The sequence below is a fragment of the Rhinolophus ferrumequinum genome, chromosome 2, assembly GCF_004115265.2.
Source record: "Rhinolophus ferrumequinum isolate MPI-CBG mRhiFer1 chromosome 2, mRhiFer1_v1.p, whole genome shotgun sequence".
Lineage (NCBI taxonomy): Eukaryota > Metazoa > Chordata > Mammalia > Chiroptera > Rhinolophidae > Rhinolophus > Rhinolophus ferrumequinum.
In genome coordinates, this window is record NC_046285.1 from 60,181,075 (window position 1) to 60,196,246 (window position 15,172).

Genomic DNA, 15,172 nt, shown 5'->3' on the forward strand with positions numbered 1-15,172 from the left:
CTGACCTCTATGTACCCTTTCCCCAGTGTGGTCTCTGATTTTCCCTAATTATGAGCTTCCTTTCGGACTTCTTCATCCCTCTTTGCCTTTACTATGCAGAGCAATTTGTCTCCATCCAGCCTTGCCTTCCCATATCCATCACTCAGTATGGCCAGCAAAGGTGGCCTTTCTCTGTGGTGGTAGTGGGGGATGCATTACACAGGAAAAATCATGTCATTTCCCTGTCTCATTAAAAGGCTGGTAGCCACCTATGATGTTGCAAAGTTGGTCTACTGCTTTTTTTGGAAGAGGTGACTTATTTCTATAGCAGTCTCGTTCTGTTCCACCTGTTATAGTGGTAGGACATGCCAATACTGTGGTTCTACTCTCAGGGGATCTGGTCCAACTCATACCTAGAGAGAAGAAATGGGGTTCTGTGGGGGGCAGCCATGAGCACTGGAGTCAGAGGTAAATTGCAATACAAGTTCTGCAACCTGCTGGATGACGTTAGGCAAGTCACTTCTCTGAGCCTCAACTGCCTCGCCTGTACATGAGAGAGGATGATGCTTCCCTTATGAGGCAAGTCACTTCTCTGAGCCTCAACTGCCTCGCCTGTACATGAGAGAGGATGATGCTTCCCTTATGAGGTTGCTGAAAAGTAAATTAGATGAGATATATATTTCAAGTGTCTTTAACTTGCCTGGCACCCTGCAAGGGCTCAGTATATACTAGCTTTTATTACTACATTTAATGTTACTAGTTAAATGTTGATTTCAGAAGTGTTGTATGTAAGAGACTAGTAAAACAATGTCTTTCATTGCTCTGTATTTGTTATGAACCCATTTGGCATGAATAACAGATTACTAAATACACTCCCAACCTATCTGAGAAGGATTGCAATGAGGAAGGATCTGGGTGTTGACACAGGCACCACTTTATGGAAAAGGTACTGTCATGTCCTTATTTTCTCCGCCAACGAGGATTTGAACTTTAAAAAAAAAAAAAAAAAAAAAAAAAGCATTTTATAAGAGGAGATATCCCAGACAAGAAAAAGCTAAAGGAGTTCACCAATTACTGCATTTCCATATGCAGTAATTTACAAGAAATGTTAAAGGGACTTCTTTAAGAAGATAAAAAATATCAATAAAAAAAAAATACGAGAGAAAAAAATTCTCACTGACAAAGGCAAATACTTAGTAAAAGCAGTGGATTAACCAACTATAAAGCTAGAGTGAAAGTTAAAAGACAAAAGGAGGAAGATCATGTGTATTTCCAGCAATAAATTAAGGGATACCCACATACACACACACACACATAAGAAGTGAAAAGAGGACGACAGAAACATAAACAGGGAGAGGGTACGTAAAAATTGTAGTGATTTCAGAATGTGTTTAAACTTAAGTGACCATCAACTTAAAATATACTACTATAAACATAGTTTGACATATATGAAGCACATGGTAACCGCAAACCAAAAATCTACAAGAGATATACAAGAAATAAAGAGAAAGGAATCCAAACACGACACTACAGAATGACAACATACAAGAGAGCAAAAGAATAAGGAACAGAGAAGAACAATAAAATCAGAAAACAATAAAATGGCAATAACTCTATACCTATCAATCATTACTTTAAATGTAAATGGACAAAATGGTCCAATCAAAAGACATAGAGTGGATGAATGGAATAAAAATAAAACCCAAAAGACCTGTAAATATGCTGCCTACAAGAGACCCACTTCAGATCAAAAGACACACTGAAAGTAAAGGGATGGAGAAAGATATTTCATGCAAATGGAAACAAACAAAAAGTTGGGATAGCAATACTTATGTCAGAAAAAATAGACTTTAATACAAAGGTAGAAAGAACAGACAAACAGGGGCATTTCATAATGATAAAGGGATCAATCCAACAAGAGGATATGAACCTTGTAAACATCTACATGCCCAACGTCGGAGCACCTAAATATATACAGCAAATATTGGAAGATATAAAGAGAGAGATCGACAATAATAGTAGGGGACTTTAACACCCCACTGACACAATGGATAAATAATCCAGACAGAAGATCAACAAGAAAACAGTGTCCTTAAATGACACACTATACCAGACAGACTTAATTGATATTTTTGGGACATTTCATCCCGAACGAGCAGCAGAATATACATTCTTTTGAAGTACACACAGAACATTTTCCAAGACAGACCAATGTTAGACCACAAAACAAGTCTCAATAAATTTATGAAGACTGAAATCATATCAAGCAACTTCTCTGAACACAATGGTACGAAACTAGAAATAATTACAAGAAGAAAACGGAAAAACACGCAAACACATGGAGGCTAAATAACATGCAACTAAACAATGAATGGGTCAACAATGAAATCAGGGAAGAAATCAAAAGATACCTTGAAACAAATGGAAATGAAAATACAATGACCCAAAAATGTATGGGACACAGCAAACAGAGTCCAAAGAAGGAAGTTCATAGCAATACAGGTCTACCTCAAAAAGAAACAAGAAAAACCTCAAAGTAATAATCTAATCTTACACCTAAAGGAACTAGAAAAAGAGAAACAATCGAAGCCCAAAGTGAGTAGAAGGAAATAATAAACACCATAGTGCAAATAAGTGAAATAGAGTCTAAAAAAACAAGAGACAAGATCAATGAAACAATAACAAGATCAAAGAGCTGATTCTTTGAAAAATTAAACACGACTGATAAATGTTTAGCCAAACTCATCAAGAAAAAATAGATGACCCAAATAAATAAAACCAGAAATTTAAGAGAAGTGAAACTGACACCACAGAAATATAAAGGATTATAAGAAAATACTATGAACAATTATATGCCAACAGACTGGACAATTTGGAAGAAATGGATAAATTCCTAGAAACATACAATCTTCCAAGAATGAATCAAGAAGAAACAAAATCTGAACAGACCGATTACTAACAAAAATCAAATTACTAACAAAATCAAATCAGTAATCAAAACACTCCCAACAAACAAAAGTTCTGGACTGGATGACTTCACAGGTGAATTTTATCAAATATTCAAAGAAGAATTAACACCTATCCTTCTTAAACTATTGCAAAAAATTGAAGAAGAGGGAAGGCTCCCAATCTCATTTTACGAGTCCAGCATTATCCTGACTCCAGAACCAAATACATACCAGAAAACAAAATTATAGGCTGATATCCCTGATGAACACAGAGGCAAATATCCTCAACAAAATACTAGCAAACTGAATTCAGCAATACATTAAAAAGATCATACACCATGATCAAGTGGGATTTATTCCTGGGATGCAAAGTTGGTTCAATAACTGCAAATCAAGTAACAGGATACACCATATAAACAAAATAAAGGATAAAAAACATATGATCATATTAATAGATGCAGCAAAAGTATTTGACAAAATCCAGCATCCATTTATGATAAAAACTCTCAGCAAGGTGGAAATAGAGGGAATATATCTCAACTTAATAAAGACCATATATGACAAAGCCACGACTAATCTTTTATACTCAACATAATAGAATAGCTAAAAGCGTTCTCCTTAAGATCAGCAACAAGACAAGGATGCCCACCTTCACCAGTTTCATTCAACATAGTATTAAAAGCCCTAGCGACAGCAATCAGACAAAAAAAGGCATCCAAATTGGAAAGGAAGAAGTAAAACTGTCATTATTTGCAGATGACATGATACAACACATAGAAAATCCTAAGGATTCCACACACAAAAAAACTATTAAAACTGATAAATAAATTCAGTAAAGTAGCAGGATACAAAATTAATATTCAGGAATTGGTTCCATTTTTATATACTGATAACTTACTGTCAGAAAGAGAAATTAAGAAAAGAATCCCATTTAAAACTGCATCAGAAAACATAAAATACCTAGGAATAAATTTAACCAAGGAGCTAAAAGACCTGTGCTCAGAAAACTATAAGACATTAAAGAAACTGAAGAAGATAAATAGAAGGGTATATTGTGCTCATGGATAGGAAAAATTAACATCTTAAAATGTCCATACGACCCAAAGTAATCTACTGATTTAGTGCAATCTCTATCAAAATACCAATGGCATTTTTCACAGAAGTACAACAAATAATCCTAAGATTCATGTGGAACCACAAAAGACCCTGAATAGCCAAAGCAATCTTAAGAGAGAAGAACAAAGATGGAGGTATCATGCTACCTGATATCAAATTATACTACAATGCTATAGTGATTAAAACAGCATGGCATTGGCATAAAAACAGACACATAGGTCAATGGAATAGAATAGAGAGCCCAGAAATAAACCCATGCCGATATGGTCAACTACTATGACAAAGGAGGAAAAAATATGCAATGGGGTAAAGATAATTTCTTCAATAAGTAGTGTTGGGCAAACTGGACAGATACATGCAAAAAAATAAGACTAGACCACTTTCTTCCACCATATACAAAAATAAACTCAATATGGATTAAAGACTTAAATGTAAGACCTGAAACCACAGAACTCCTAAAAGAAAACATAGGCAGTTAATTCTTTGACATTGCAATAGGTATTTGGGTATGTCTCCCCAGGTAAGGAAAACAAAAGAAAAAAAAATAAACAAATGGGACTTCATCAAACTAAAAAGTTTTGGCACAGTGAAAGAAACCTACAAAATGAAACGATAACCTATTGAATAGAAGATATTCACCAATGATAAATCAGATAAGGGTTAATGTCCAAAACACATAAGGAACTCATACAACTTAACACCAAAAACACCAAACGATCTACTTAAAAAAATGGGCAGAGAACCTGAACAGACATTACTCCAAAGAGGACATACAAATGGCTACTAGACATACGAAAAGATGCACAATGTCACAAACCATTAGGGAAATGCAAATTAAAACCATAATGAGATATCACCTCACACCTGTCAGGATAGCCTTCATCAATAATCAACAAACAAGTGTTGGCAAGGATGTGGAGAAAAGAGAAGCCTTGTGCACTGTTGGTGGGATTACAAATTGGTGCAGCCACTATGAAATGGTATGGAAGTTCCTCAAAAAATTAAAAATAGAACTATCATATGAGCCAGCAATTCCACTTCTGAGTATTTATCCGAAGAAATCAAAAAACACTAATTCACAAAGATATATGCACCCCTGTGTTCACTGTAGCATTATTTACAATAGCCAAAATATGGAAAAGCAACCTAAGTGCCCATTAATAGACAAATGGATAAAGATGGATAGATATGAGGTCAGACAATTCAGTTAGCAAACTCATCCTAGAAAAAGCGCTACATACCTCATTGCTGAATATCACTACGGTCACCTTCAAAGTGCTCCCCTTGGGAAGCTATGCACCGACACCAGGGCCTAGTCCACCCTTCAAAGCAATTTTGGAACTCCTTTTCTGGAATGGCCATCAGAGCTGTTGTATTACCCTTGATGTCCTGAATGTCAATAAAATGTCTTCAATATTTCCTTTATCTTCGGGTAAAGAAAGAAGTCATTGGGGGCCAGATCAGGTGAGTAGGGAGGGTGTTCCAATACAGTTATTTGTTTACTGGCTAAAAACTCCCTCACAGACAGTGCCGTGTGAGCTGGTGCATTATTGTGATGCCAAAGCCATGAATTGTTGGTGAAAATTTCAGGTCGTCTAACGATTTCACGGAGCCTTTTCAGTACTTCCAAATGGTAAACTTGGTTAACTTTGTCCAGTTGGTACAAATTAATAATGAATCATCCCTCTGATATCAAAAAAGGTTAGCAACATAGTTGCAACAAGTTTGTGAACTTAATTGTCAGACCACATATATACAATGGAATATTACTCAGCCATAAAAAGAATCAAATCTTACCATTTGTAACAACATGGATGGACTTAGAGGGTATTATGCTAAGTGAAATAAGACAGAGAAAGGCAAATATTATATGATTTTAATTATACGTAGAATCTAAAAAACAAAATAAATGAACAAAACAGCAACAGACTCATAGAGAACTAATTCCTGGAGAGAAGGGGTGTGGAGTATCATGCTTGCGATATATACTTAGCAAAACACACAGGAGGGATCCAAGGTAAAGATGATATGAAGGTTCGAGAAATACTATAAACCTAGCTCAAACAAAGCAAAAAAAAGAAAAAATATAATTACCTTCAAGAGACTTAACAATGGAAAACATGGTCTTGCCTCCTGATTTCCCTAATTCCTTCAGTACTAATGGCCTAAACTGGGGAGTGGAGTGGATTAAGGAGAAGGACGACAGATGCATGCCTTTCACTGGCCATTCAAAACCTCACAACAGTCATAGGACAAGGAATCTTACTTATTTGGGTCTCACCTTTGCTTACTCCCTGGTTACCATGATAAGGTTTACCGAGGAGGGAACAATTCGGGAATGCACTGGGTCCGGCGCTGGGAAGGTGGGGTGGACAAGGCAGGTTAATTAAAAAGAGGTTGTAAGGCTGAGTTAGCAAAGGACAAAGCAGCAAGAGCAAGAAAACGTCTCTATGGAGGCACTTTCGTAAGCAGCCCTTTGCCTTGAAGGGTACTGTAAGAGAAAACCCTACGACACGAACTACTGCACTTCTTGGGAGATGTCGATGGTGCACACCACCTAGGACGATCCACGAAGACACTCCCATCAGATCCTGCACTGAGAGAAGCTCTGTTTGACACTGTAGACTTGTTACTACCGTGTTTCCCCGAAAATAAGACCTAAGCCAGAAAATAGGCCCGAGCACGATTTTTCACGATGACATCCCCTGAACAGAAGCCCTAATGTGTCTTTTGGAGCAAAAATTAATATAAGACCAGGTCTTATTTTCAGGGAAACACGATAATTGTGTTTTCTTTTTCGCTTTTATCACTAGGGAACTTGGGGCCAAATGGTTGGCTACGCGGAACTACCAACTGCTCAGGACCCACTGGCAAACATTTATGAGTGCTACTATATAACCCGGTTTTATATTATTTTCCAAAGACATACAGTTTTTTAAAATCTAGTTTTCCTCATTTATTTATTTCATCTGTTGGATGTATTTTGGAAGCCAATTCAAATCATTTTGGGAAAGTGAAGGTCATGTCAGTTTGTTAGTAGAAAACACTACTATTAAAAATGGAATCATGCGCCCTCCCCTCCACAACCGCCCCCCCCGCCCCCAGCAAACTCCTGGCAGACTATTCTTGGCACAGGGTGAAAGGCTCTAGCCCCTGGGAGACTGCTCACTGAGGCAGAAAGTACAGAAATCTCAAATGATGGTCTAAGCCATGTTTTCTGACCCAGCGCTTCTCCAACTTTCACATGCAGAAGAATCACTGAGAAGAAATCTTGTTAAAGTGCAGATTCTGGTTAGTAGGTCTGGGGTGGGGTCTGAGATTCTGTGTTTCTAACACGCTCCCGGGCGATGCTGAGAAGGCTGGTCCTGCATTTCAAGCAACAAGGTGCTAATGTACTCTGCTAGAGCAGCCAGGGGTGGCTGGAGACTTCCGGTCCTCACTGAGCACCTACGGTAACAGGACGCTGTCAGGTTGTGGGTATCCTGCCTGCTCCTAATTACCTGTACCAAATCAACCAACCAATTAGCATTTTTTTTCTAAAGGACCCCGATTACGTATGCTGTTTTCAAAACTCATTGAATTCACATGAATCTTAGCAGCCCTTGGGTATAATAAAAAAATTTAATAGGAATGTTCCTGCCACATGGTTTATTTGGAATCTTACTGAACTGCAAGCCCTACACCTACTTTAGTAAATAAGTAAACAGGATTGTATAAATTGAGGAAGAGAAGACTAAGAGACATGCCGAATATGAATAAAAAATTTGCAACCAATTAAGCATCATAACCAGGCCCTCTACCTTATAAACCCTACTCTTGGGAGAAAACCTGGAGTAACAAACTGTAAGTACATGCATACACGCACACACACACTCAATTTCAAACATGTGCCTGAAGACAAATCATTTGAGGTAAAACATGAGTGCTATTTGTAGACATGCCTAGGACTTAGTAAATGCTCAGCTGTCTTAAAATCCTTCCTAGAAAAAGTTCTTTGTTTTTTTAATTTAGTTTGACACAAAATGCTCTCTCTCTCTCTTTTTCTTTTTTAACTTTAATTTATTTTAAATGTGTTTTTCCAGGACCCCTTAGCTCCAAGTGGAGGGTGCAGCCCACAGTGGCCCATGAGGGGATCGAACCGGCAACTTTGTTGTTAAGAGCACCACGCTCTAACCAAGTGAGCTAACTGGCCACCCCAAGTTTTGTTTTTTTTTTAAAGGAAGCATACAGGACAATGATTAATAAATCACTAAGGTGAGGATTTTTATACTGTTTTCCATGGTTCTACGGGCTTGAAAAGTGGGGTGGGTGAGGGTGAGGGGAGGGCCAGGGCCCCTGGGAAGGCAGCCTGTCCACAGAAGGCCCACTGAGCTGGTTTGTGCCCTGCCTATTCAGGCTCCTGTCCAGTCACCTTCCGGCCTCATGAGCTGGCATCTAGTTCTGTGGTTCACAAGTATTTCCGGAGCCCCTACTATATCAGACCTGTGCTACGAACATGAGTGAGTCAAGAGCAGGTTAATGTCTCAGATTCTGGGATATGAAAACCCCACAAAAAGGTTCCAACTTCTTCAGTGTTGATAAGCAAAGCTTGAGAGGTTACTGAGGTTACATATAAAACTGTATGTTGCATATTTGCCAGGGCAGGCTTTGTTTGAAACACGCTGTCACATTATCTACATAAACCATCGAATGCCCCTGAAATCACAACCTTGTGGGGTCCAGGTTGTACTCTTACACATAATGACACATGGCCCCCTCTCCAGAATGCCTTTTCTGAGTGGCCCCGTCCTGTGGGATCGGCGTCTACACGACCTGTGCACAACCGTACGCTGTCCTCACTGTTGTGTAATGATCTGTTTGACGTCTCCCCCGTTACACTGTGAGCTCCTTGAGTGTCAGAACTGTGCTTTATTCATCTTTTTATTACCAGCACTCTACCTCCAACAAACCGCACTCCACCTCCAACAAACATTTGCTGAATAGGCCCACATCCTGGTTTACTCTGAACTGTCCATTTTAGGTGTCAGAGCAGGCAGCAGCTTGCCCTCCCCGCCCAGTGTGAAATCCTTGGCGTTTATGTTCCTATTTTCATGAACTTGGACTCTGTAAAGATTCTTTGTGATTTCTGGCATGTTTGTCCTGTATCTCAGTGAAAATATCTATTTTATAATTCACTGTTGGGGGAAGGATCAGTTTTAAAATGTCAGAAAACAGGAGTACTAACCCTTTTAAGAAGGTAGGAAATTTTACCCAGAGAGTGGGACTTGTGGTGAAATGCCTCCTGCTGTCGTGGCCCCAGCACTCCCTCGTGCAGAGCCATCCCTCGTCCCTCAGTGTGACCGAGGCTGCTGGAGGGGCCCTCAAGTGCGGTGACACTGCCATGCTGCGGGTGAGAGCCTACCCTCCAGGCTGTGTGCGTAAGCCCAACACCGGGGTCCCCAGTCATCAGCACCACACTCCTAGGCGAGGCACCCCTATTTTCTCTGAGCTAGGCTTGTGGGGTGTGTGTGTGTGTGTGTGTGTGTGTGTGTGTGTATGATATGGGGATGATGCTAACAGCCGCACCACATGAAGTAGCTGAGGAGATTAAGGAGGGAATGTGTGTAGAGCAGGTGGTAAAGCCCAGGACGCTGTAAGTTCTCATTACGTGTTATTACTGGAGGGCAGGGGAGGGCCTCGCAGGCACTGCCTGCAGAGCCAGTCCATGTGGGGCCCCGGTCATGGGTACCTAGTCCCAACGTGGCTGCTGAAATGGGAAGAAAGGGGACATCAGGGCTCCACGCTGAAAAAACTGGCCAACCTGCAATGGAAGGATGGCGGACGTTGCAGAAGAGGGAAGGGACAGTACAGGGAAAGTGTCATGGAAACGCGAGCTCCCTGAGGACAGAGCCTTTGGCTCCCTCACTCACGGGCACCCAGCACTGTGGTTGACGCAGAGCAACTGTGAAATAATGACGGCTAATCACATGGATTAGGGATGGGAAGGGCAAGCAGGCAGATTTCCTACTTCTTACATATTCACTGGGCTGTTCGTAAACCCTCTGTGATGCAGTAAGTACATAGGGCTTGGCTCCTGACAGACTTGGGTTCCATCTGGATTCTGCAACAACGACCTAAGTGGCTGTGGTCATTTAGCTTCTCGTCTCAGTTTCTTTATCTGTACTGTTGTGAGGATTAGAGATAATGTACTGAACTGTTGTGAGGATTAGAGATAATGTATGGGCCTGGCATCTATTTGAGGTTCAATAAATGGCAGCGATTACTGTACTGTGATACCTGTACACCCAAGAGAAGTGCTAGAAGAAAGAGCAATGGGCTGAGAACCAGGAAACCTGGCTCTAATCCTGTCACAGCTGCTGTACAACCTGAGCAGTTCACACTGCTCCTCTCAGTCTACGTTCCTAGTTATTAAAGGGCAGTGCCACCTCGGGCCACACTCTACCATCCGGGGAAGATATGGGCACCACGAGATGATAGGCATTTACGGAATGAAAGTTTCAAGCAAGATGGTACTGTTTACTGAGGCTGATCATGGTTTTTAGTGCACAATCAGAAGCAGACTAGAGCCACCAACTAGAGGTGCTGTCACAAAGACCCATGATTGCCCTGAAGAGAAGTAATACATTCAGTCTAAAATGCCAGCCGGAGAAACTGATCTGCCAAATCAGTGTCATGCACAAAAGTGGGAACAACATAATTTGAGCACGATCTCAATTTGGCAAACCCATAAACATAAAGCACCCTTCCCAGTATTCCCAGGCCATCTAACCCACCAGCATAGAGTTGATTAGGAGTGATTTTCCAACTGGAAGAGAAAGAAAAACACATCTGATACTATCCGCTAGAGCAAATTTACTTCTTCCCATGTAATGAAGTTCAGCGATGAGAGCTGAAAATTAAACTGTAGCTTGCACATTAGAGGAAGAAACAGTGACAGCCCTGGAAATGACCTTGTAACACTCAGCATTAAAGTAAACCCGGTGGAAAATGAGGTCCTGATAATGTAGTAGAGCCCCAGGGAGAGGGATGTTGGGCTAACAGCGCCAGCACATTTCAAAGCTCAGTGACTCACAGACGTGGTGGAAGTGGGAGCTGTAATTACATCCGCTGGAAGGAAGAAAACAAATCAGGGCTTTCAGGACCCACAAGCCTCTTAACCAGCACATTAGGCTTTGAGAGAGGAAAACAACCATGATCCCCTGCCACCCTGAAGGCTGGGTTCCAAGGAAGAGGAATAATAACAGTACTCGGGTCTCTGGGTACGGAATCTCCCAAATCATATACGAAGACAGAGGCCGTTCCAGAAAACTAAGCTCTGCTTGTTCATTTCTTATTCTCCACAATAGAATAAGGTCCTGACATCAAAACCCCAACATTTCCTTTCCTCATGTCTTCCCACATTAGCACGTGAGAAGGTCACACCTAGTTGGTGAGAGACATGGGACACTTGACATAATTCCACAGGATTACTGGCCTTTTCTGCTGTCTAGGAGCCTTCTACTGGCATTGCTGTCAATGTGGTGGTGGGGATGGGGGTAGAGGGAGGAATACGAGTGGAACGAGAGCCATTTTTCCACTTCTCCCTGCCTGCTGCTGCCCTCACGTTCAAACCTTTCTCTGTATCTGTTACAGCCTAAGTCAGACTTTTGCCACCTTAACCCAAGCTATTTCAAACTAATATTTAATGCTTTTGCCGAAAATGAAACCTTGGCTTCAAAGATAAGAGTGAAACCATACTTCCTTCCCCCCTGCAAACAGAAAACACATTTGCTAAAATTCCCACACACGAAACAGTTTTCTCTCAGAACCTGACCTCTCACATACCCTCATTTCCTAAGGCCTCAAAACTCTCAATAGGCTACAGCTAATAATGAATTAGGTAATGAAATAATAAAATAAGCAAGTACATTGCTAAGATGACTGAAGAGAGAAGGGAAACATCTGGCAGAACATCTCTTGAGAAGATGTCACTTAGAGCAATGATCATTGCTCTAGAATGACCAGCTCTAAGGGAAGAGGGTTGGAGATAGAGAAAGTGAATGGCTGACTGGAAAATATCCATAAAAAAAACCCCTCAAAACCTTGGGGCGGCCGGATGGCTCAGTTGGTTAGAGCGCAAGCTCTGAACAACAGGGTTGCTGGTTCGATTCCCACATGGGCCAGTGAGCTGCGCCCTCCACAACTAGATTGAAGACAAGGAGCTGCCACTGAGCTTCTGGAGGGGCAGCCAGATGGCTCAGTTGGTTAGCGTGCGAGCTCTGAACAACAAGGTTGCCGGTTCAATTCCTGCAAGGGATGGTGGGCTGTGCCCCCTGCAACTAAGATTGAAAATAGCAACTGGACTTGGAGCTGCACCCTCCACAACTAGACTGAAGGATAATGACTTGGAGCTGATTGGCCCTGGAGAAACACAATGTCCCCCAATATTCCCCAATAAAATTAAACAAACAAACACACATAAAACCAAGACTTTCAGTATCACAATTTAAAAGAAATAACAGTGGGGCCGGCCCAGTGGCTCAGGCGGTTAGAGCTCCATGCTCCTAACTCTGAAGGTTGCCGGTTCGATTCCCACATGGGCCAGTGCGCTCTCAACTACAAGGTTGCCAGTTCAACTCCTCGAATCCCGCAAGGGATGGTGGGCAGCGCCCCCTGCAACTAAGATTGAACACGGCACCTTGAGCTGAGCTACCGCTGAGCTCCCGGAGGATGGCTCAGTTGGTTGGAGGTTGCCGGTTTGACTCCCGCAAGGGATGGTGGGCTGCACCCCCTGCAACTAGCAACAGCAACTGGACCTGGAGCTGAGCTGCGTCCTCCACAACTAAAACTGAAAGGACAACAACTTGACTTGGAAAAAAGTCCTGGAAGTACACACTGTTCCCCAATAAAGTCCTGTTCCCCTTCCCCAGTAATAATAAAAAAAAAAGAAATAACAGTGACTTTTCACAGCAGTAGGAAGAAAATGCTGGTTTAAATCTTCTAAGATGTGAGGAGGAGGAGTAACCACCATCACCACCACAGCTAAGAGTTATTGACAAGTAATTGCTATGTGCCAGTCATTGTTCCAAGCACTGCACATATATTCTCTCATTTAATCATCACAAAAACCCTATGAGGTCAGCACTTTTGTAGTCTTTATTTTACAGTTTAAGAAACTAAGGTCCTGGGTTCAGTGACCTTGGGGTCACCCTGGTTGGTGGGGGAGCCCAGATTTGAATTTGGGAAGTCCATTCCCAGAGGTTTCTTTCACTTGCCATGCTCTTGGTATCAGTCTGGAAGAAGCCTGACAGTCACTTTCAAGGGACCCAAAAGGTTATGTCAGGAGGAGGCTTGGACTAGCCGGTCTAAGCCATGCTCCGGAAACACTGATGGCCTCTGACCGCCTTCTGGGGATCCTCCTTCTGCTTTCTACTTAAAGAAACTCATCCTATCAGGCCTGTGAAGTCCCAACAAAAGGCCCAGGAGAAACAGCAGTGGATGAAAATGAGCTATAGCTATTAGCATCCTGCTTAAAAATGAATTTTAGAAGGCTGGGCTGAAGAAGCCCTGCGAGAACCAATGATGATGAGAACTAAGCCAAGTTGTGCAGTGAGAGACCTCACACACAATGAGAAGACAGTTTTGTGCACACACTAGGTGCTTATGAATGTTTTCTGCCATCACAGAAATAACACTGACCTTGGCCCTGATACTGATTAGTGACACTAATTAGTTGTGCTGTGTCAATACCCTTGATGTCAGTTATCTCCTCTATAAGATAGAGAAAAATCTCTGCATAACCTACCTCAGAAGGCTCTGTGAGGGGAAGTGGGGGGGTTATAGAAAAGGAGAGGGACATGGAGAAAAGACATATTTCCTGTAGTCATTTAGTCTCTGGCCTTATTCTAGCTACTCTTGTGTTTAACACATACACCAGCCCAGTAAGGCAGGCTTTATTGTCTCTAATTTACATGTGAGGAAACTGAGACTCACACATGTTAAAATACAATCTGTAAGAGACAGAGGGTCCTGATAAGAGGTCCAACTCTAAAGCCCACTCTACCGTGTTTGTGACAAACGAGGTGCTATGAATTTACAGGCATATGGGCTTCCCATGGACGATCTGAGCTGCCCAGTCAGTTGGGAGGTTGACAGGGCATCTGCCTCAGTGCCCTGCCCGGATCCTTGGTGGGGTTGTCTGTAAAGATAGCGCCACATAACCCTGTGTTATACAAAGGAACACAGTATTTTTTCTTGTTTGGTTTGTTTACCCATTTTGTTCCCTCACAAAAAGAAATGTTCCCACATTGCTTTAAAGTCTTTGATACCTATACACTCTACCTATCCTGCTTTGAAAGGCAACTACCTGCGGAAGTGTGTGGTGGCAAAAACTGATGATCTCATTAGGCCTAAAAATGGACTTTTAAAAACTGATTAGGTAACTGCAGAAGGTACTGTGAACTTTAAATAACTAATGTAGTTCCTTAGTCCAATTCATTAAAATCTGCCTGTTATCTAGACAGGAATTATTATTACAAAGGGTTGGTTATCTTAAACTGTCCCACGGGCAGAGGAAGCACAAACTCCCAAACAGATTAAAAAATAATTGCTGGACTCTGCCGCCCCCAGTGTAATGGAGGTGTTATCTACAGTCAGCACTACCCGGAGCTGTAAGGACATAGACCAGGACCATTATAAAAAGGAATGGAAAACGACAGTACTGGGAGATGAGATGGATGACAACTAAGCTGAGACCCCAACCTCTTTCCTTCCTGAGGGCACCATCCTGGGCAAGCCTGGATTCTTGCTACATGGTATAATGTGGTCACTCCATTCTTGCTTTTCTTTTTGTCAGGAAAGGAAGATCGAAAAAAATCCAGAAACATTTATTTTTATGGGAAGTAGAGTCACAAAGAAAGCTTCTTAGTGGGGCAGCATTTTTCTATTGTTAGTCAGAAATCTCCCTTTGTATTATCATTGGCCTTATTTAAAAAAAAAATCAAAACAGGGAAAGCACTCATGTCACATATGTAACTAAGGCTTGCCACCTTTTGATTAACTGACTGGCTGTTGCCTACTTAAGATGGAAGTCAAACAATTGTCTTGCTGGATGCTGCTTGGGGAGCAATTACGACAGCGCCCCTCTGAGG

At 41.6% G+C, this 15,172-nt stretch overlaps 1 protein-coding gene across 5 annotated transcripts in view; it reads right to left on the reverse strand.

Annotated features, from left to right (window-relative positions):
- VPS8 (VPS8 subunit of CORVET complex) overlaps positions 1–15,172 on the reverse strand; it is a 253,883-nt gene that overhangs the window by 6,010 nt on the left and 232,701 nt on the right. The window lies entirely within an intron of this gene.